This window comes from Carettochelys insculpta, chromosome 3, assembly GCF_033958435.1.
Source record: "Carettochelys insculpta isolate YL-2023 chromosome 3, ASM3395843v1, whole genome shotgun sequence".
NCBI classification, from domain to species: Eukaryota; Metazoa; Chordata; order Testudines; family Carettochelyidae; genus Carettochelys; species Carettochelys insculpta.
The window spans coordinates 34,425,857-34,433,734 of record NC_134139.1 but is presented as its reverse complement, the minus strand read 5'-3'; positions in this window follow the sequence as shown (position 1 = coordinate 34,433,734).

Here is a 7,878-nt window from a genome sequence, read left to right as displayed (position 1 = left end):
ACCTTGTTGACTCAAAATCTGTTCCAGCAGGTTTGGCACTGAAGCAGAATTGCTGCTACATTTAATTCCTCCAAGTTGTGCAGCAGATGGAATAATCTAGTCCTACAACTGAAGGAGGAGGAAAAATATTTTAATACAAAAGGCAGAGAGTTTCTCACAGCCCAATTCTGATCTCAGTTAAAGCAACAGTGACAGTGGTCAGTTGCAGTCAGTGGAGCTATTCTAGATTTTCAGTTGCGTAACCAAGATGTGTATATGTCCTTCTCTGTGTTGTGGCATATGCTAATAGCAATTAATATCCAACTTTATAAAGGTCAGAATAAAATTCAATTGTTAATGATATAATCAGTGTATCAACCGGTAGTTCAGTGGAGGGAAATATCCAGATTTGACTTATGCGCTCACCTAAACTCTGTCAACATGAAGACATTTATCTATAAGCCTTGATTTTTCCCCCACCCCTTTTATTAACCATAAATATCACCTCATAGTGAAATAATGATGCAAGGAATATGACATGAGTCTGTCACTTGAGATGTTGAAAAACTTCCTGCACAGCGCACTAGGAAACAGGCCTGCAGTGTTGGGACTGAGTCAGATGTCCAGGTGGGTCTGTTTCCATTTTCCAGTTCTACGATGATTCTTATTAAAGGGCCTTTTGTGAATTAATATAGTTAATATAAATTTTAATAACTATGAAACGGCCCAGGTGATATTGAAAAGCAGCATTTAGCTGTTAGAACCTGTGTTTGATAAAAATAATATATTCTCCCCTGCAAATATGGAATTAAGATGAATGTAGGTTCTCATGTTTCATATACTACATTTCTTGTGTAGTACTGCTTAATAACACTATTAAATACAACTTTGAAAAGCTACCATGTAGAACTGTGCAGTTAAACATTAAAAGAAATGTAGGCCCAGCTAAACAAGTACTATTTACCATGCACCATTAGCAGGAAATATTTTTATTAACCAGAATCACCTGTCTGTTTTAATTTGGTGTGCTTGCCTGGAACTCATTGTGAAACATTTACTGTGTGTATTGTAGAAGCATCTTTGGATGTTTTATGTATACTTGTCAGCTTTAGAAATAGACTGACTGGCACCTAGATACAGAAGTCTTTGGTACTGATCACTCAATTTAAAAATATTAAGTGGGATATGTAACTATTACTTGAAGGCAATATGCTGAAAAAAGAAATATGCGGCCATCTTTGCTGCTCAAGACCTGAAAAATTATGGATCATGTTAACCAGCAAGCTATCATTTGTAGAGGAAAGGGCAATGCACTGATAAAAAGCCAGTCAGAGTGAGTAAGGAAATTGTGGGACTACCAGAAGTTATAAAGTACCCTGAACAAAAAGTTAACTATATGTTGGATTGCAGTACCCATGAGTAGACGAGCCTGACATCTCTGCATGTTGCGGAGAAGTAATTATTCCTTGTGTGGTAGAGAGGAAGGCAGAGGGCGAGAAAGGAAGAAACCCTCAGCTAGTGTAAGCTGGCCAGCTTCCATTGACTTGAGAACATCTGTCCCAAGAGTCACCAGCTGAGGTTTTGGGTCTCACCATAAATAATACTGTTAATTAAAGAAAAAAAATCCTCACAAAAATGAAAGTTAACTTTTCCAGCTACTGAAGACACTTGAGTCAAAGTTAATGTTTTGGTGAAATCCCTACTTTTTTTTGAAAAAAGAAAATCCCTAAGAAAAATTGACTTCAGCAAAACGAAAAATGTCCATCCACGTAACACTGGATTTCTATTATTTTCTTGTTCTACTAGTGTTAAAAAGCTTGTGCTACACATTTCTCATATTCTATTTCCCAATATTAGAAACTCTTGGGTGAAATTAGTTTCCATATAACTCATTCTAGACTACTGCACCTTCACTCTAGAGATTATGTTTAAACAGATTAACACCCTCTATTTGTGACTCAAAATACAATATACCAATTGAGCAAAATGTATGTATCTCATAGTTTTAAACATATACAAATAGGAAATGTACTTACATTAAGTTGTAATACTCAATTCCAGGGAAAAAAGTTGTATTTTTAGCTCTACAGTGTGTATCAAGTCAGGTTTTTTAGCTTCATGTGCAAAAAAGCAAAGTCAGATATAAATTAATGCATGCTATGACTTTCAAATACTAATTTCTACCATACAAGCAATTGAATATTAGGTATTCCAAAGACAAACTAATGTCTGGAATATGTCTGACATAAGAGTGCAGAAAATATGCTATTTTATAAAGAGCTCTCAAAGGGTAAATTCTTATAATATATAAAAAATATAATCACCTACTTAAAATATTTATGTAAAGAAATGTACGTTTATGAAAAGAGATCATCTTAAATACAACTCTTAGATTGCTGTAGATCAGTTTTTCATTGCAGCTTGTAAACAAAAATGCCTAATGTATTTTAAATTTCCATTGCAGTGGAATAATTTTGAATAGCTAAGTGGATGTTTCAGATGAGTCTAGTCCATATAAACTTACACTGAAGTTAAGGTAGCTATGGAAAGACATTTGCTCTTTTCTTTATTTTAGTGTGGCATGGCTATTAATGTATTGACAAAAGATTTCCCTTACTCTTTTTAGAAACCAAGTTGACGTAGTCTTACATCAAAGATAGCCTTAAAACAGAAAGCCTTATAGTGAAGGGTTAGGGTATTTTGATTTATAGTAATGCTTATTTTCTTATTTGAAATAGATTGGTTTTCCTAGTGAAACTTTCTATAAATATACTATAAATATTGAATTATGCACATGTATAAATAAAGCATTCCTTTAAGTTGGTCAAGTTATTTCATTTAAATGATTATGAAATTTCTTTTCAGTTTTATACAAGCATTTTGATGTAGCATTCTCTCTACTTAATACAGCATTTCAAAAATTAAGAGAGGTTAGTTTGCTAATTCTCAACCACTTTCCCCATCTCCACTCCAGAGTAAAACTGTGTTCTTGTATGTCAGGTATACAATAAAGTCTATAGGGACAAGTTCTCAAAGAATATAAGACACAAACTCCTAAATGTTTCCTGACAATTTAAACAAAAAATAGGGAGAAAATGTGAATGCAGCAAATCTTAATATTTTTCTTCACAAGGGGACATAAAGACTTCTGTGCCTCCAAAATTCAGCCAGTGTAAATTAACACCAAATTGTGGAAATTTTACCTCTTGACACCAAAGGCTAATTGTCAATTAGATCTTGGGCTCAAACCCACAGGGTGCTGAATGTCTGAGAGTACTCTGCTTCCACTGAAATCAGAAGGCCTGGAGAGGACCAAGAACCTGCAAACTGGGCCCAGAGTTTGCAGTAAGAGACACACCCCAAATCTCACTATTAGTTACTATCTCTTTGGCTATCAGATTGCTCCAGCAGGTATGCTAAATACCTCTAAAGATATACATGAGAGGAGGAATGTGATCTTCGGCCATGTGTCCTAAAAATCAGATTTGGAAAAAACAAGACACCAAAGAGATAGATGATTGTAGCCCTGGTAGCCTCTCCCAAACAAGACTGGACTCCATAATGATTGACTATTTTAACAACTTTGTCCAGATGGATGTGAGCCGTCTAGGGGGTGCTTATTAATTTTGAGTTTAAAAATATCCTTTTGTCAGTGGGGCATGTTTTGAGTCTCATGAACATGGCAGAGAGCCCAGTGAATATGAAAATCCTCTTATGAGGTTCTTGGCCTGACTAACATTTACGTAAGAGAGGAGTAGTGGGTGGCAATTTTCATTGCATAAACACAGTGGCCATGTCTACACTACAGCAATCTTTCAAAAGATGATCTTCCAGAAGATCTCTTCCAGAAGCTCGTCTTTCGAAAGAGCATATCCACACACAAAAAAGCAGATTGAAAGAACAAGACGCTCCTTCACTAGAGAGTCGCCAAATAGCCCCCACTCTTTTGAAAGAACAGGCCAGGGATCAAAAAATCCAGTGCCCTGAGGACTCCTCTTTTGAAAAAAGGGCTCATGGAGCATCTACACATGCTGTTTGTCAAAAGGAGCTTTTGAAAGGTGGCGCTTTTCCTGATCCAGGAGCGGAAGAGGGCTTCTGGAAGAAGAGCCGCATTCGTTGGATTTTGGATCAAAAGAGCGCATTTGGTGTGTGGATGTGTTCTTTCGTAACAGGGCCTGATTTTCCAAAAGAACTTACATAATATCCTGATGGATAAGTGACAAAACTGCTGGATTTGTGGCTCCAAAATCAGATGCTCTTCATTTCAGCTGACTTAATTACAAACACCTTAACAGATCTGAACTCTAGCCCAGGATGGGCCATCAAGCCCCAGTGTTCACGCTATGCCAATTTCTTTTCACATGAGGTCCATGCTAAAATTACCACTTGAGCTCTGGCCACTTGAAATTTGTATTTGCAGTTTGCAAAGGCCCAGTATGCAAAGGATGCAGTTTTTTCCATGTAGGCACAGGGATCCTTTCACAAGGAGGCAGATGCTGGATCACACCCCAAAGCTGTGCATAATGAAATAGATTGATTGTGTGGATTTATTAGAGAGAGGTTTTGTTTTCATGACTTGAAAGGGATTCTGATTCAAAGAAACAAAACATACTTTGTTTTTTAATTATTTTTCACATTTAGAAATGGATCATTTTCTTGCTGATGTTTGTCTATATTTTACTGTCCTGTTCTCACCCCGTTGCAAAGAATAGCTCCTCTTTACATTAATGAGAGTAAATAAATTGGGTAGCGTCTTAGCTCCATTGAAGCTATGACACTTTGCACTAGTTGAGGATCCGCCTCAGCAGGTATGGAGTAGACAATGAATTGCCATTCATATAATTAATCATTGAAAACTATCTAACATAATGTATGGTTTATTGAATAAAATTTGAAGTAAAGAATCTCCTTTGTGGATGACACCAAAGGTAAAAATTCAGGAGGAATATATTGTGAGACTGAAATGTATGTTCAGTCAAATTGTTCATCTGTTCTGAAACTAAATTCTAATTGCCAGAGATTAAATATAAATGAGATCAAATGAATGAAGTGACAATGTTGACTGCAGCTTTTTAGAATCCTTTGTTCTTTGCAAATTCAGTAATTTAATAATTTTCTAGAACATTGATTTTATATGGTTTGCATATGTGTAACTACCTTCTGTGTACCATTTGAGAAGTTAATACATTTTTGCTTACCCACCTGTATACAGTATGATGTGCATGTCATCTCCAAATAAGTCTATGGGATTCACCAACTTGTTTTACTGTGCGAGGCTTAAGATACAACATAAAATAAAATTGTCAGACTTTTTAAATAAAAGTCTTACATTATTCTATTTTATTTTAAGGTATAGCATTGTTTTGAAAAGTAATTCTGCAAAATTGATATGTTTATCATGCAACAGTTCTGCTCCCTGTGGGTACTTATATCTGTTTGACGTACTCACTTCCCCCCAAAAAAAGTGTTTCTTAGGCCACATCTATGCTACCACCCTTGTCAGGATAACTTATGTCACTCAGGGGTGTGAAACAACATAAATTATACCAAAAGAAGTGCCAGTATGGACAGCGCTGTTGGTGGGAGGAGCTATCACAGCTTCTGAGGGTGGTTTTATTATGTCGATGGGAGAGCTGTCACCCACTGGCATAATGTGGCTACACAAGTGAGCTTTACAGCAGTACAGCTACATCAATACAGCTGTGCCATTGTAAACTCAACTAGGTAGACATGACCTTACTTTTTAACTCCCATTTCAACTGCAGAGTAAATAAAGTTGTGAGAGGATGGACTGAATTTGAATCTATCTCAGCATCATCAGAATTTTACAGGACTCAAATCTGTCCTCAGACATCTCTAGTAACTTCAGGAGAGACACTGGTGGTGAAGGGAGAGGGTGAATTGGGGTAATTTATTAACAGAATTTGGCCTGTAGAACCTTTTACAGATTGAACCTCTCTAATCCAGAACCCTCTGGCCCAGCAACATCCATAATCTGGCATGATTTTAGTTAGCTGGAAGACCACTTATGGATGTGGCTGAGTTTCCCATGGTCCCATACATTTTGTTTATAGCTACCAGTCCTGGTTCTCCATGTTCTGTGCTGCTATTTAGCTGTAATTCACCTCTGAAGGTCTTCTGAAAGTCCAGTAAGCAGTGGAAATGTTGGTAAAGTGCTCGAAAATATTGACCTCCCATAGTCAGGCAAATTCTCTTGTTCAGTACCAGTCAGGTCCCAAGGGTGCTGGACGAGAGAGGTTCAACCTGTATTACTACAGACAAGGTGAGGCCCAGGCAGAGCAATTTAGGTTGCAGAATGTAGGCTATGTTTTCAAGTCTGGAAGTTAAAGATGAGCTATTTTGCATGCATTTAATCTGTAAGTCACTGAGACTCAAATAATGAATCCTATAGTGCTGTTTTACAGAGTCACTTTTCACATTAAGAACGAAAATGTTTTACAACTAGAGGGGAAAGAGTAATCAGAACAATAAATAAAGCATCATGTAACTGAAATATGTAAGCCCTTGGACTAATTCTGATGAAATCATAACCCAGAAAACAGACACAAGCCTTATTTAACTCCACTGAATTCATTGAAATGTGTTCACTTCTAAAAAAAAACAAGCCAACAAAAAATCCCCTTACACTTCACTCTGAGTTTGTTCCAAAGTTTCAGAAAAAAACTCTGAAACATGATCTAGTACAACATTTACTGTGGAAATGACTGAATTGCATTACTTGCTATGAGAGAAAGGTAAAAGGCTGCAAGACACTCCGTGGAAATACTTTAAATCAAGGGTGTGAAATGTGGGGGGTGGGTCCCCTTGGGAGGAATGTAAAATTTTGTAAGGCTGGGGGGTGTCTCAGCATGATTAGGTGCTTGGTCTCAGGCTCATCCATCTCATAAAAATGTTGAAATATGTTACTGTTTTTATGTACATGGATTCACATTTATATACCAATTAATAAAGTGTTTACATTCTACAGACTTATTTCCTTATGCCTGCTGAAAGGTTGTTTAGTTTTTGTTTTTCTTTTTTTTTTTCATATGAAGATAACTGAAATTTCCATTGGTTTGGATTACATTAGGCAGGTTGGAGGGGCTCTGCTAATTGCAGGGATGAAAAGTGGGGCCTGAGGGTAAAACTTTTGCTCACCCCTGCTTTAAATGAAGCCATTTCAATGATAGTTCCCAAAATAATCACATCTAATGTTCTTCAGGTTTCTTCTTTTTAAAAAGAACTCATGCTTTGGACATCAAATGAGACCACTTTTGATTTTTTGGTGTCAGAGCAATTAGATTATGACAAAAATTAAAAACAGATTAGAAAATAATCTTTTTTCCATTTTATCAGTTCAAAAAGACTGATTAATCAGGGAACAAAAAATAAAAAGATTTCTAAATAGCTATATCAGCATATCTTGTTAATGACTCATTGAGAGCTTCCAAGGTATCTGCAGGAGAGGAGAAGAAATGAGAATTAAGCTTAAACACCTTTTTTGGGCCAGCTTTTTAAGAGATAATGATGACCTGCTGCTCCCATTAAACTGGAGTTCTGGGTGATTAGTATGCTTTAAAAGATCCATTTAAGTCTCAAAGTATGTCCATAATGTTTCATATCACAGTAATCTTAGTCAGCTACTAAGTAGATTAAAATGTGACAAATCAGAAAGTACTACATCAGAATCAGTCCCCACATTACCCAAAAAATACTTCTAATTATTAATCTGCAGTATTTGCCATCCCTATATATGATTTATATTTATTCTCTAAATGCAAAGCACCATAAGGTTACTGTAGTGAGGTGGTGTGGCCTAGAAGCAGAGGAGCCCTCCCTGAACCCTTGGTGGGTGCTGCCAGAGCGCCCTTGCTCCACTCCCCAGACACTTACACACAA